The sequence below is a fragment of the Tinamus guttatus genome, unplaced genomic scaffold (genome assembly GCF_059628265.1).
Source record: "Tinamus guttatus ecotype Peru unplaced genomic scaffold, ASM5962826v1 Tinamus_guttatus_pri_ptg000753l, whole genome shotgun sequence".
Lineage (NCBI taxonomy): Eukaryota > Metazoa > Chordata > Aves > Tinamiformes > Tinamidae > Tinamus > Tinamus guttatus.
Window position 1 is genome coordinate 121,381 of NW_028289287.1, and position 15,665 is coordinate 137,045.

At 36.9% G+C, this 15,665-nt stretch overlaps 1 protein-coding gene across 1 annotated transcript in view; it reads left to right on the forward strand.

Annotated features, from left to right (window-relative positions):
- The first annotated feature begins 541 nt into the window (after positions 1-541).
- Positions 542-15,665, forward strand: part of CCDC91 (coiled-coil domain containing 91) — a 115,874-nt gene continuing 100,750 nt past the window's right edge. Inside the window, exon 1 of the mRNA XM_088537388.1 lies at positions 542-568. The gene's annotated coding sequence lies outside the window, so the exon portion shown is untranslated. The remainder of the gene's footprint in view (positions 569-15,665) is intronic.

Sequence of the window (15,665 nt, forward strand, 5' to 3'; positions counted from 1 at the left end):
AGAGTAGCAGTTGGTAGTAAAAATACCACCAGCACCTGCAGACAACGCTCCAAGCAGCAAGTCTCAGGCCACCACGCAGCAGGGTGAGGAAGCGCTTTTTGACAGAGGAGCGAAGGGCAAAGGAGCAACCAGCACCAGTCACTTCCGGCGGCGAAGGCCTCCTGTGGAGCAGGGCTCGCCCTGGCCGCCCCGTTAAGGAGGGGGATCGAGATTCCGCGGGCGCCCGCCCAGCTAAGGCTCCTACGCCGGGGCGCTGCCCGTTACGGCCTTTGCCACAGCGTCGCGCATGCGCGCGCGCCCCTCCGCCGGCCGCACGCCGCAGCAGCGCCACCCCCGTCCTCCGCGGCACCCAATCAACGGCGGCGAGGAGCACGGGGCTGGCACCACGTGGCTCGCGGCGCTTGGGGGCGGGCGTTGTGAAATCCACATCCGGGTGAGGCCTCCGCGTGCGCTGCCGGCACACTCCGTCCGCGTGCTGGGTGGCGGCAGTCTCGAGTGACGTGCGCGCGCGCGGGGCCCCGCCCCTCCGCGCAGGGTGGGCGGGGCACTGGAGCAAAGCGCGCGGCAGGTAAGGGGACGTCCAGAACGCCAACGGTCCTAACGGCCCCTGGGCGCGCGGCGGGGTGGCATGGCGGCGCGTGCCCGGCGAGAGTCGCCGTGGGCCCCGGCGCAAAGCGGGGAGCTGTTTTACCTCCTGCCTTTTCGATTCCGCTTGTAGGCAACGAAAAAGCCTCGCAGGCTTCCCACCCCGTTTGCCGTCCTCTGCCCTCGTAGGGCGCCGGGTGCGGAGCTGGCCTGGTTCCTACAGCTGTACAACGTCACTCCATTTGCGCATTTGTTTAGCGAGGATTGTCTCCCGAGTTTTACCTGTCGCAGCGCTTCCTGACTCCTGCTCCAGGTCCTGCCAGTGCCACACCAGTATTGATACTCATATCCTGTGGTAGCTGAGTGTTGTGATTAAAGAGTTGCTGCAAAAGGTAATTTGATAGCTTATGGTAGCAACGGAAGCCTTTGTTCCCTGCATTGGAAAAGTAATGTTCCTGTCGATAGGAAAGGAGAGCCTTGTGAGATGTGCTGTAGCACAGAGTTTAGGTCTTAGGTCTGATCTTGGGTTTAGTCTTAGATGTGACTTCTGTGCCACTGTCCTGCTGTGGTCAAACTGCACATGACCAATTTTCAAATGTGTTTGGGAATCTTAAGGTATGGGTAGCAATCTTACAAGGTTTTCAGAAGCACTTGTGTGGATAATATTTTTTCATATAAGTAGCTGTTGACATGTCTTTGAAACTACTTATATATCCCTCTGAATCTTAAGGCATCTAAAATATCTCTTTAAATGGAGTCAGGTATTTTAAGTCTGAGTTTCTCATCTGCAGAAGAGGATTGATGCTCCTATAGCATCTGAACTTGACCATTTGCTCCGGGATTGTTTTTTTATAAGCTCTATCTGCAGCAGTGTATCTTCTCATCAGGATTTGGTTTATCTTATAAGCAATTATGCTTTCTTGTCTCAGCAGTTCTTTTTTGTCAGTCAGTGTAGTGTGCCTGTTATCAGCATTTTAGTGGGACTTTGGGTAGTTCTTGTCAGAGTGCTTGAACACCTATTTCTTTAGAATTAGCTTTGTTTTTTTTTTTTTCTTAGTATTTCTCAGTTCTTTCCCACTCCATTCAATCTTGCCTTTGAGATTTTAGTCTTCTGCATAAACTTCTTAACTTATGTGTTTGTTCTGAGTGCCTTTACATCCATGGTCTGAATCCCTAGGCAACAGTTGGTGATTGTTTTTTATGCTTTGTTTTTTTTTTTTTTCTTGGAAAATGCTGATTTCTCTGTCATTAATACAGGAAGTGGACTGCTGTTCATTTTCCAGTATTGCTTTTAGGGTAGAACATGTCTGTTAGTAAGGGTGATAGTTTACTTCATGGCCGGTATGACTTAAAAGCAGAAAAAAAGTCTTGACAGTGTTGAGGTGGATGTTCAAGAGACACATCAGATATTCCAAAGCCTTCTTTGGAACCTCTTTAAAAGTTTCTTGGGAATCCAGTGCAAATTTATTTTAGACTATTATGAAAGAAAGCCAGGTGTGTGTTGCCTGCCTGAACTTTGCTTGCCTACATTTGTGAGTCATTATATCACAAATAATAACTTTTGCTGTTAGTTTAGGACATCAGAATCTCAGCTTCCTGGTTCCTTCTACCTTAATGGTGATATGTTTTTTTACTTGTAGCCTGTGAGTGGATCTTGTACAAACCAAATTGGTGTGTTGTTATCCAAATAACTTTGGACGTGTTATTATCCAAAACTTTATTCTGACCATTGTTATAACTACTTTTAAGGATTACTTCTTACAAGAAATGACTCATATGAATGACTGAAAACTGCAGTATACTTGGTGTGACATGTTCAAACCTATATGGTTCATATGTACACCCCTTCTGAGGGGTATCCATCAGTGTGTGCCTGGTTAGAAACCTCAGTGCAGCTTACGTAACTTTTTTCATTTAAATTACATGTCCCTTGATTGTTTCTTGCTTGTCTTTGAACACCATGGGCTGTTGGATCAACACCTTTCTTTTCAAGTAACACTGCCAGATAAATATATGTTTTCTAGACAAGGCTAGTTGTTCATGTCCTATCAGGCTGATGTTCAGGATGATGACAGCTACACTGATTTGTAGGTGCCATACAGTTGTGTTATATTGCATATTTCTGGTCCGTAGGAGCAATTGGATAGTAGTGGTAAGGGCAATAGCTGTCATTTTCCAAAAGTTCACAGAACTCCTAAGACATCTAAGTATGGTGCTTATCTGAGCAGTTGGCTTGATTCCTTCTGGTGTTCTCTAAGCAATTTCCAAGAAGATTTGCAACACTAAATGGAAGAAGTTTGTGGTATGATGGAAACAATGGAAACAAGCTTTCTATGAATCTTTACATTTAAAATATAGCCCCTCGCCCCCTCCTTTTTTTTTTTTTTTCCCTCCTCAGATGTTCATTTGAGTCTATTCACATTCATAAGGTGTAGGGTGTTTTTTTTTTTTCCCATTCTGCAGTGATCTAGTACTCTGTGTCTTACAATCTGCTATTACAAGTGAGGCTTTTGAGTCTTTCAAATACCCATATAAGTAAGTTCTGTCTGCTTACGTAGAACTATTTCTGACTAATAGTGGAGATAGAAACTATTTTTATACCAATCCAGACTTTTTCTTTTTTTTTATATTTAAAACTTGTTTTGTGAAAGGTCTCTTCCAAAGTGTGGAAGTTTCAGCTTGCAGGCAGAATAGAGTTCAGGTTGTGAAGACTAAAACCTGCACTGGGTAGGCTATGTAAAAATGTTGCAAAGTGGCTTTCACACATAGTATTTTAACATGTAACACTTCATGTACTTTGTTACCTATATATATGTATACCTGCGCACATATATATATGTACATATGTCTACATGTGTGTGTATATATATAAAAAATCATAAGAAGGCATCAGAATTTTTTTTTCTAAAGCTTTAAGATTTATGTCATAATAGCCCTTCCTTGTGTTAATAAAAGCAGATCCTTAATTTTTTAAACTTGGATTTAACTTTTCTGATCATGGCTACTATAGCCTTAGTTATTCCTTGTGTGTCCCTTAGGTAGTGATACCTACTGTTCAGAACTGAGGAGTGGTGCTTCTTTTTTAGAGGAACAAGTTAAGAGTGTACTTTTCTGACGCAAGAAGCTTTTTTTATCCTATAATGCTCAATTGACTCCTTTATTTTCAGGGTAGCTGGAATTAAGTTTAGTTTGTTTGCTCTTTATTTGAAACCAACACTTAAATATGTAAAATCTATTGTAGGATATGTTTGGAGAAGCAGAACTGTGTATGCATACATTTATTTTCCAGCCACCATAGAGGACATTTTGAATAAAAATAAATATGCTTTAGTTTGTTGTATTTTATTGTTTGTTAAAATGATGATTTTTAAGCAGACTTCAGTAACAATGTTTTATAAAACTCTCAATCTTTGGTTTCTCAGAAGAGAGATGTGGTGGGTTCTACCTGCCTGTAATCGGTTTGAATATAATTTTCAGTTTTGTAATGATGATCATATTTGAGGAGATCTTGGCTAGTAATCTTTTCAAGCCTTGAAAACAGGACTAAAGGAATGGGTATAATATTTATAGGGCTGTTCTGTATCCTCAAAAGCATGTTTCTCATGCCTTTATAACTTCTAGCTTTTTTAGTTTTTAAAAAATTTATTTTTTTAATATGCTTACTAGGAAACAATGTGCCAAAGATTTTTAAGACAAAGGTCAAGGTTTTACTTTTTTATTTATTGTTCTTGCAGGCTGTGTACAACTGGTGTATAGTAATATTGTAGAATTATCTGCAAGAAGGATGTCAGAAAATGGATTTTAAAAAAAACTTTATTTAAAATTTACAGTCCACTTAAAATGTTTCATATGGAAATCTAAATTATTGTACAGTGAAAGACCAAATAAGACATTGATTCAGCAAGGAAGTTCCCTTTCCCCACAGGAGAATATTAATTTTATTATTAGAAGATTAAAAAAAAAAACCCTTCCCTTTCAGGGGTTTTGTGAATCCTTCCTTCTCTTTAGTGAAGGAAGACACACTCTCTCTAGTGTGTGATATGGGTACGTAGGTATCTCTTGTTACTGAAGATGGGTTTCTACTTGTAAATATATGCACAAACAGATTTTCATTCTTATGAAAAGGTCGAAATTGTCATTTTTTAGGATCATAAGAGTAATATTGATGGGAGAACCATTTATTTTTTTAAAAAAACAAATGAAGGGAGGGAGATTATGCTTCAAAATTATTATATGAGGGCCAGTGTCTCCTTAAGCCTTTAGCATGCATAAATCCTTTTTGTTTTACCATCTGGTAATAGGCACAATACGTTATAAGACTTTTTTTTTAATCATGGTACTGTGTAATTCCCCAGTGGTGTACATACACATGCACACACAGGGTTGAACAGGTACATTTTTAATTTTAAATAATACTTTCTCATGTTGGGTATTAAGTATGTTATGCAAATGTTTCCAGTGCGCACAATTAAATTTTAGAATTAAATCTGGTTTTTAGTGCATTTGAAATGTTTCATGGTAATACTTTCAGAAAATAGATTTATCAATAAAAATTTTCATAAAGTTTTTTACAAGTTTAAACCTGCCAGTTTACATTAATGTATTACAGAGTACATTTTGGAGCGATTTAGAGATTTCATTTGCACATCATTTTGAAATGTGAATTATGATAACGATGTTTTAGTAAGGTGGATGCATATCACATCGTAAAAAGTACTGAGAGTGTGCAAAATACAGGAAGGAATATAGAAATGACATTTTATTCCTGCTATTCTACATGGGATATATAAAGCAAACTCGGAGAAGTAATTGGCTTTCTAAAAGACATCTGAGCCATTTTTATAAAATAACTACAGATTCTAATAAGGTTGTATCATAAAATACATTTTTAAGTTGAAAGATCTTCATCAAGTAGCAGCTGTACTTTAGTTCTTCACACAAATCTTTATAAAACATCATGTGATTTGATTGTAGTGCCTTCTTTAGAAGTCTGCATAGTAAATGACAGATTTTTATTTTAAAATAATATGAAAGTATGTTTAAAGTGTGTCAACACTGGATTCTGTAGAAGCACAAACCTCTTGGTTGGACTCTGACTATGAAACATCTGGATTTAGTAAAACTGATGAAGGATAGAGCACTGCCAATGTCTTTTTTTTCTTTTTTCTTTTTTTTTTTTTTTTTTTTTTTTGCAGGGGGGACTACTGTGCAGTTCTTGCTTATTAATCCATTCTTTGTTCCTCCAGTAGGTTTGAATTACAGAACCACACACTTAAAAAGCTGGACGAAGCGCAAAAAAAAAGAGCAACAGTGTGCTCAATTGAACTTAGTTTGAGTCTGCCGGCAGCTTGCAGCTCCCATTCAGTATCCTGGTGACAGCCAGCCAGGCTACATTGTGAGCTGCTCTTGTTAAGTGCACTGGATTTGAATTTCATGGGATACATGGATTAAAAAAAAATATGTATTTTCTTTGTCCTTTCTTAATTCATTTGGATTTTAGGTTTGCATGTAAGTTGTGCTCTCAGCAGTATTAGTCCAAAGAAGATAGTATGATAGTGTGAGTATAGAAATAGCTTGCAGTAATACTCATTATGAATGAAGAAAAGAAACTGTGATTTTTTTGTTAATATTTTTTGAACAATATAGTATTTTAGATAATTAATGGCGTAGCTGAGTTTCTCTATTTAAATAAGCTTTTTATTAAAGTCTTTATAGAAGCCTATTGTAATTACTTATAACTTGTTGAATGTGTCATTTTTTTGTTATTATTGAACATAAGCACAGGGTATTAGTGGTTATTGATGAAATATTCAGGCATTTTCTTGCTGTCCTTATACAACCAAATTTTTGTCTTCATTGTGAATTTTGCTGACTAAAGACTCCATAATTGCCCAGTAATTCATGTAGTTAAAATATATCACTCTACTGATAGTTGGAACTTGAATATTTGTTTCCTTAGCTTTGCCAAAAGGTATCACTTTTGCAGGATATTTTATTGAATAAATCTCAGTGGTTCCCTTTAAACACCATATAACTGTTTCAAAAGCTATTACAACTATTAGGCTGTGCTTATATATATATATGTATATATATATATTTATACACACACACATATATATATATACACACACAAAAAAGTATATATGCAGACATATTCAGTTCATGTTCATGTTCACTAGGTATATGATACTTAGGTAAGATATTTGTGAACTTACATGACTCATAAAAATAAACATCCACTATAATTTTTGTTGTTGTTTTTACTCTTGTGTGTATATAATACATGATTTTACGTATATGGTGGCTTTATACTTTAGGATGGATGCACATTTGACATTCATTTATTTTCAAGAGAATTGCAATTTAATGAAGATCTTGGAGGATATACAAAATTGTGATCTGAAATGCACTGGAGAAAGAGCAACTACTTTTCCATCAGCCTGAAAGTTCTGGAGTACTTCAAATTAGGCACACACTGTGCAGAATGAGAGAGTCTTCTCTGCATATATTGCATGTGGTTTATAAACTGTGCATCCCATTTATTCTGCATTTTTATGTGCATGTTTGCTAGTATAGTATAAGAATGGAAATCCTTACTTCTTTAATAGCACATTGCCAAAATGCCGTCATCTACTGATGATGATTCATCTCATCACGGGTGACAATTTAACTGGGTGATAAGCACTTATCCACTAGTAGAACTTAGGAGGACTTGTGGACATAGAATTACAGAATCAGAATGCTTGAGGTTGGAAGGGACCTCTAGAGATCATCTAGTCCAACCCCCTGCACACGCAGGGTCACCTAGAGCACGTGGCACAGGACTGCATCCCAGCGGGTTTTGAAGATCTCCACAGAAGGAGACTCCATAGCCTCTCTGGGCAGCGTGTTCCAGTGCTCCGTCACTCTCACTGTCAAGATTTTTTTCCTTAAATTCCTGTGGAATTTTTGGTGTTTCAGTTTGTGGCCATTACCTCTAGTTCTGTTGGTGGTCACCACTGAAAAGAGGCCAGCACCATCCTCCTCGCTGCCTCCCTTGAGGTACTTGTAGAATAGAATCGTAGAATGCTTAGGGTTGGAAGGGACCTCTAGAGATCATCTAGTCCAACTCCCCTGCATACGCAGTGTCACCTAAAGCACGTGGCACAACACTGTGTCCAAGCAGATTTTGAAGAAGGAGACTCCAAAATCTCTCTGGGCAGCCCGTTCCAGTGCTCTGTCACCCTCACTGTTAAGAAATTTTTCCTTAAGTTCCTGTGGAATTTTTGGTGTTTCAGTTTCCGGCCATTTCCTCTAGTCCTATCAGTGGCCACCACTGAAAAGAGACCATCACCGTCCTCTGCACTCCCTCCCTTGAGGTATTTATATACACTGATTAGATCCCCTCTCAGCCTTCTCTTCTCCATGCTGAACAGGCCCAGCTCCCTCAGCCTCTCCTCATAGGGCAGATGTTCCAGGCCCTTGATCATACTTGAAGCCCTGTGCTGGACTCTCTCCAGCAGCTCCACATCCCTCTTGTACTGTGGAGCCCAGAACTGGACACAATACTCCAGATGCGGCCTCACCAGGGCTGAGTAGAGGGGCAGGATCACCTCCCTCGACCTGCTGGAGACGCTCTTCTTAATGCACCCCAGGATCCCATTGGCCTTCTTGGCCACAAGAGCACACTGCTGCCTCATGGTCAAACCCAAGCCCAGAACTGGGCACAATACTTCAGATGCGACATCTTGGGAAAGAAGTTAGGGTGTGTTTTTTCCAGAGCAGTGAACCTCATATGTGCCCTGCCAAGGATTTTAGGCTAAGAAAGGTGATCAAAGGAACTAGGTTGATTTATTTCCTTGGAATGAGGGGGGGAAAGGGTTTGTCCTTCAGCTTGCTTTTGTTTTATTTTTATTAGTAATTTATTGATAAAATAATAATAAAAAAATACTACCAATGCCTTTCTCACATACTTGGTACTTAAAATGCTTCTAACTTTGTATATGGGTCCTTTTAGTAGTTTGCTCCAATCTTTCCAAAAGGGCATCAATAGAACTTACTTATCTTTGTTGAAGGCTTTGGGACTAGTGAAGAGAAGTTTGATAGAGATGCCGGGTAGGTGTAATGTGTACAGTTATAGAAAGGAATTATGGTAAATCATTATGCTTCAATAGCAAAGAAAAGGACTTGGGTATTGAGGCCTAAGTCCATTTATTTTCTGGCCTAATTTGTGAGGTTTGCTCCTGAATGTCATCTCATTATAAAGGGTGCAATCCTGTTAATATGTTTTTGTGAATGGATTGATGGTGATCAACGTTTTTCATGATAGCTTAATAATTTTTTCTTCGCCACAGAAGAGACTGTACAAGTACAGCATTTGGTCAAAGGTTACATGATAAAAGTTGTGTGATGTGCTTAGGAGTGTGCTGAAAAAGGAAGGAAAATGTGCATAGATATTCTGGCAATTATGTTTTCTGTTAGAAAGCAAATTAGCATTTTTGTTTTGACAAATTTGACTAATATGAAACCTTTTCAGTTTGCCTTATAAGAATTGTATGGCAATTAATCTAAATTTAATTATGTAGATTTTACATGAACCAAACTTAAAGTAGGTAAAATCAAGTTCATATGCTTACTTTGTAAGTTTTTATTAATATAACAGTGATCTTTTTCAGTATCAGTAAAGCAGGGGAAAGGCACAATGGTTATGTATTTTCTTTCCATGTGGAGAGAATTATACCTGTTTTAGAGCTTGCAAAGCAGAGAAACAGAAGTTTTAAAAAATATTAATTATCTTTTATTTCAGTGCTTAGATTAATTTCTACTTTTGTGGAACCTGAACTTCCTGTAGGTTTTTGAGGGGAAAGCAGAGTTTGTTTTTTTTGTTTGTTTGTTTGTTTTGAAGGTGTTTAATTTCAAGACTACAGCAGTCATGTAAAATCACTAAACTTGAAAATATTAGCCATAATTTCTTAGTTTTCTAATAATTGGTCATCTCTTGTGGTAGAGAACTAGAACCTCTAAAAAATTTCTCAAGTTTGTTCCATGTCTTTTGAGAAGTACAGCACTTCTAAGGGTTAGAGAAAGCAGAGAGGAGCTTCATTTATTGGAAAAATGTTTATTTCAGTCTCTTAGGAAAAATAAATGATGCCTATTATGAAAAGCTACTGTGTACTGTGATTTTCTTTATTATTTATAGTTATTATCATTTATTTAACCATCTGTCAGATGATCTAGTACAAAAACAAAATAGTTATCTTCTCTGAAGACTTCCACTCTGTAGGTTTTGTAAGCTATCTACACACAAGCTAATTTGAAGCAATGCACTTTTCATAATATTCTACTGTCAGGTTTGCTAAGCATCCTCTATATTTTGACTTTTATTCCCTCTTCACTCTGTAGAGAGGAATGTCAGTATTTTGCAGTCCATGTCCTGGTGATGTAGTGGTTATTTAAGCTCATGTTTTTACATGAAACTTTTTTTTTTCTTTCCCCTGTGGTGGTAGTAAAGATAGTTTTTAGAATCAGTGATTCACTCACCTCCAAATTTTCCTAGATGATGTGTCATGCCAAAAATCTAGTTTTATCCTGTTTATTGTAAAAAGATTTTTTCTCAGTCAAGCAGTCCAAATCTCTCCACTTACTTTATGATTCTTTAAATTCTTTACATCTTTAATATGTAAGAACTTGAGCTTTTAAATTATGTTACCATTAATGGTGTTTATTTCTACAAGTAACCACACATCTATATGACAATAGACTGCAAAGACCTATTGTCTTACTACATTGTTGCTATGACGTTCTGTTACTAAGATTGTGGCAAACCTATTTTCAGAGATTTAATTCTGTGACAAAGTTTCCTTGAGGTGGAACTTGCTGGGTTTTACTCCTAGGAAGCTTTTCCCTTCATCATATGGACATCTGTGTTTAGTAAAAATACGTCTTTGATTTTTCAGTGAAGATTTGCCAGCATTTAGGAACTTTGGATGTTAATAGAAAGGAATGGGGAAACACAGATATTTCAATTGTTAATCACAGGAAGGTTGAGATTGGTAGGGACTTCCAGAGATCACCTAGTCCAACCCCCCTGCTCCAGCAGGGACACCTAGATCTAAGCATTTGTTGGAACTTTCTAATTTGGTAATGCAGGTAGATGCATATGACATTTTTTTTTCTTCTAAAACCACTATTTTCTAAGTATATCTAACCTGCACTATAAAAGAAAGACTACTGTACACCCTACATTTCCAAATCTTAACCATGTATATTACTGTACTGTTCATTTCTGTGCTTCCGAGTAGCAAGGTTATGCATTTAGCAGAAAGTAAGCTTACAGCTGAAGGCTTTTTTGTTTTTATTTTTTTTATTGACCATAAATAGATATCAATGATCAAAACCTTTGGAAGCCAAACTGTACAGACCTTTTCTCTCTTGGGCCTTTTAGATGAAAATATGTTCAAAAAATACCAATTTGGTACTTGCAGTATCTGTTTATCTGAATGATGCTATCTTCTAAGTTGCACATGAAATCCACGTGCAGATTACGGGTTGTGGTCTGGTATGAAAATGGTACATGCATGCAGACAGCTGCAGGTAGTTAGTGTTATATTTCTGAATGTGTTGCAGCCGCCTCAGGAAATGCTCTGTCCTCAAACTCTGCAATGGTTTCTGCATCACAAGCAGAAAAGTTTTCTAGGCATTGGCCTATAGTTCACAGCTCTTTATTGGTCTGGTGATATTGAAAGTACTTTTGTTCCTTCTGCCTGTATCATATATGTGGTGGTTTTACATATATGTATGGTTGGGGAGCAGCCAAGTGAAAGTCATGCAGCTTCAAATATTGCACATTTTCTTTGCACTAATGATCTCTTTTGCTTTCAGTCCTTTACTTTGTTCTTTGTCACTCACAGAATACTCTTTCAAATTACTTTAGTGCACTACACTTTTAAAAAATCCGTTTCTTAATAGCTGTCTGGAAATCAGCTTTCACAGAAGACAATTTTGTTAGTTCTTGTATGTTAATTTGCTTTAGGTTATCTGTAAGGAAATGTCAATTCTTGAATGCATTTTCCACATAAGGCAGTGGTGTTTTTTTCCTCTGTGGTCTTAGAAAGCCAATGCCTTTATTATGGACCCTCTTTTCTTCTTCAGGGCTTCAGGGTAAAAGCTGAACTTTTTTTTTTTTTTTTTTCCTGAAGCTATATCTGATTTAGGAGGGTAAAATTTACTTGGAATTTGCATGTTAATGTTTTCCCCCTCACCTCTTTAAGCTTGGACTCTTTATAATGGTCCAAGCTGGAGAAAAGTGCCCGCAAATTCTAACCTTCAATTCCTGTTACTTTGTTTCTGCAGATTCACCCTTGTGGAAGTTTGGCGATTTTGGCGCCTTTTAGTTCCTTTGAGATTAATGTTTCTTAGGTAATATTTTTATTCTGATTTATTTAGGAAGGAATTATTCAGGTGTTGTTCATGATTGGATATATCTGTTTCAAATTTTGCCACCTTATTGTTGGTTTTAATGATAAAGGTGATTTATTTTTCTTCTAAAAGTGCTCTTTTAAATGTAAGTGTGAAAGGCATAGGAGGAAGCTGTATGTCTTGCAGATTGCCTAAGACGTTCTTGTTACGTGAAACTGGTGTGAATGCTACACGTTTTGTTGCTACTACTTATTACATACAAACACAGTGTTGAATATTGAATTTTCAAAATTAGTCCTGAAGATAGTTATAAAATCTCATTTTATATGATATGGAATCTCATTTACTTATTATAGGATCTAGACCTGAAAAAGAAGTAAGGAGTAAAAAGTTTTTTGTTCTTGGATGCTAGATATGGATTAAATGTTAAGTTAAATTCAGGAATGGATAAATAAGTTTTAGCTACAGGATTTTATTTCACATAATCTATGTAAATGTCAATGTTTGCCTTTTATTTTTTCATCTTTTAATGTGATATTTTTATCTTTAAGCTGTATAAACTTTTGGAGTCGCTAGAACAAAAGGATCAAAGAATATATGAAAAAGAGGAGTGTGAAAATAGAATTCCAATGGTGACAGTAGTCAAACACTGCATCAGGTGTCGAAAGGGACTGTGGAATCTCTGTCCTTGGAGATATTTTAGACTTAACTGTATGTGACTTTAAACCAACCTGATGTAGTGTCTAAGATTGCATCGTGTGTCCTTCTGAGGTGCCTCCCAGAATTGGTTTTGTAGGCACAAATCCTCCTACTTTCTTAAAAGTTACCTAGGTTTCAGGAGAATCAGTTGTAATGAAAACAACTATGTCTGTTAAATAATTAATTTTCTCTTAAAAACTGGTTTAGTGAAATACTTATTAAGGCAATGCCTGGACTGAAATGCACCTTTATTCTCAAGAGAATATATTTATGTGGCATGTTCTGTACTATCTTCTTTCCCTGAGGCCTCTTGAATATGCACAGGGTTCAGATCAGGGACGAGATATACTATATATAATGTACTCTTTTCTTTCTCCCTATGGTCTTGAGGACTTTTCCTTTATTATGTAATTAAACATGCTTCTGTGGTGTGAATATAGGTGTTACTATTTCATGGGCCTGGGAATTCTTCCATGTCCTTTCATGCCTATCATATACATACCTGTCACGTAATGGAGAATGTTTGCATTTTGCTGACATGATCTGTTTTTCACTATCTCCAGATAGGGGGTGGGATTTAGAGTTCTTGTTTGATACAGCCTCGTAGGAAGCTGTTCATTTGCTTGAAAAATAAGAGAGCAGATCATTGAGTAAAGGAGTAAAATGCACTTGTTGCAATTTCAGCATTGCCTCTTTGATTTTACAGATTTTCAGTCCTGTTCCCTAATCACCTTCTTTATGAACTGGTATGTGCAGATAGAAGGTTGCATACCTCCATGGGTCTGTATGCTCTGATCTAAGAAAAAAAAATGGAGTTTCTTTTTTTAATGTAGTGCTAAATCAAGGTTTGCATCTGTGATCTCAGCCTCATTTTCTAATTTGTTTATTATATTTTTGTCACAAATTCATAACTTCTTAATGGAAGACTTGTGTAAGATTTGTTACTTCTAAGATGCTAAGATCACATTTATTGAAATTGCTAATGCAATGCTAACTTGAATTGAAGAACAATCCTAAAATTCCCTCTGGTTTCATGGCTCCTTTTGATGTTAGTTTCTGATCAGTTGTTAGATATAGGGGAAAAATGCTGGAGAAATCAATGCAGAATTTAGAAATGGTAAAATGCTTTTATGTTAAGCAATACAGAATTTCTGTAACAAGACTGTGAACTTGATGTTAACTACATCAATAAATAACAAACCACCAACTTGATGTTAACTGCATGATTCATTGTTTCTTTGTAATAATTATTTTCATGCAATTTTACTGTATAATAATTGACCTATTTTTGTTGCAAATAACATAACTGCTTTGAGATAAAGTAGACATCTCAAACTACAAAGTAAATCTTTAAAAGCATTGAACTCTTCAGTGATGTCCAGGATTGAGAATTACTATATACTATCATTTGATTCTTTCTGAAGAAAAAAAATAAAAACCACATGTATTTGAGTGCTTTTTTTATATCTGCCATTTGTAGAAATGGATCTCAGACGTTTTTTACAAGCAGAAATTTTTAGCCTTCTATGAAGTGGAACTTAGAATTTCTCAACCTCAAAAAAATTCTGCTGTTAATTAATTCTTGTTTTGAATTCTTGTCTTTGTTCTTAGTGTCTTTTATTCCACTGAATTCCTTACCGTAACAAATATAGCATATTCCTCTGTTTATGATCTAAGTATAATTTTTAGTGCTTATATCTCAAACAGGCATGCAATATGAAATAAACATTATTCTTTCTGAAACCATTCTGTCTGTAGTTCAGTCCATTTAGTGTGTGTTGTTATTGGAGAATAAAACCCTGTTCAGCCTTGCCTGAATACGCTGTTGACTCTGCTTTGAGCAGCAGGTTGCACTGTGTGACTTGCTAAGGTCCCAGTTGATCTCGATTTCTCTATTACTGTATAAATATAATCTTCATAGAATCTACTCTTTGGTGAAAATGCAATGTGTAGTTATCTCCTTTCCATAGGAGTATGAGGCCAGGGAGCTTCCTAAGCCTTATAGGAGATGATTGTCCGGAGAACTGCAACATTTTGAAAATGGCCTGGACTAGATGACCTGCTGTGTCTTGTCCAACCACAGTTTCTATGAATGTATAATTTTGAGGTCAACTTTTTCTTGCCTAGTTTTACAGTTGCTTGACTCCAGTATCAGGCATGTTTTAAGAGATTTAGTCATGGTGCTGCGTGGGTTTTTGTTTTCATTTTAAATCCTTCTCTAGATTGTCAGCACTTAATGTATTCTTTCCTGTTCTGATACCACAAATATTCCTGTCTGTGAAGAAAGAAAAGTTTGATCACACATTTTAAAACAGTTGATTAATTAAAAAAGTCTGTTATCAAAATTACTGTAATTCTTTGTCGAGTCTTAGGCCAATACTGCTCTTCATTTATAACTGAAACCTATTTCTATCGCTAAAAAAAGAGGTGGAATTCAGAAATGGCATACTTAGTAATATTTTTAGAATTCTTATCAGTTGTTATTCAAAGATTCTTTGGCACTAAATATTTGTTTACTTTTGAGATTTATAAAAGTCTCCTAAATAAAAGTAGCTTTGGAAAAGTCGCTTCTCTCTCTGCAACATCTCTTCAGAGAGAGCATCTCTCAGCAGTAGCTCTTGGCTCCTTAATACTCTTTTTGGAAAGAGAGACTTAACAGCTGCTGGGTTTAAATGTCCTATGTACAAGTCCCATAGGACTTACCTGTGCTTTCTATTTACGTTTTTTTTTTCGTTTTTTTTTTTTTTTTTTTCCTCCTACAGGAAACAAAACATGTAAGCAAATCAAGGATTTATTTTTGGCAAGACTAAAGACTTTTACCTTTGTGTTTGAAAAAAGAGATGTAAGTATATTACACATACACAAATAGCAGATGATCGTTCCTGTCTGGTTCAGCATTACTCACCTGTGACATCTCCTAAGAACACCATTGATATTTCTGAGACTTCCTTGGGCACTATTTCTCTTTGGTTCCATTTAAATAT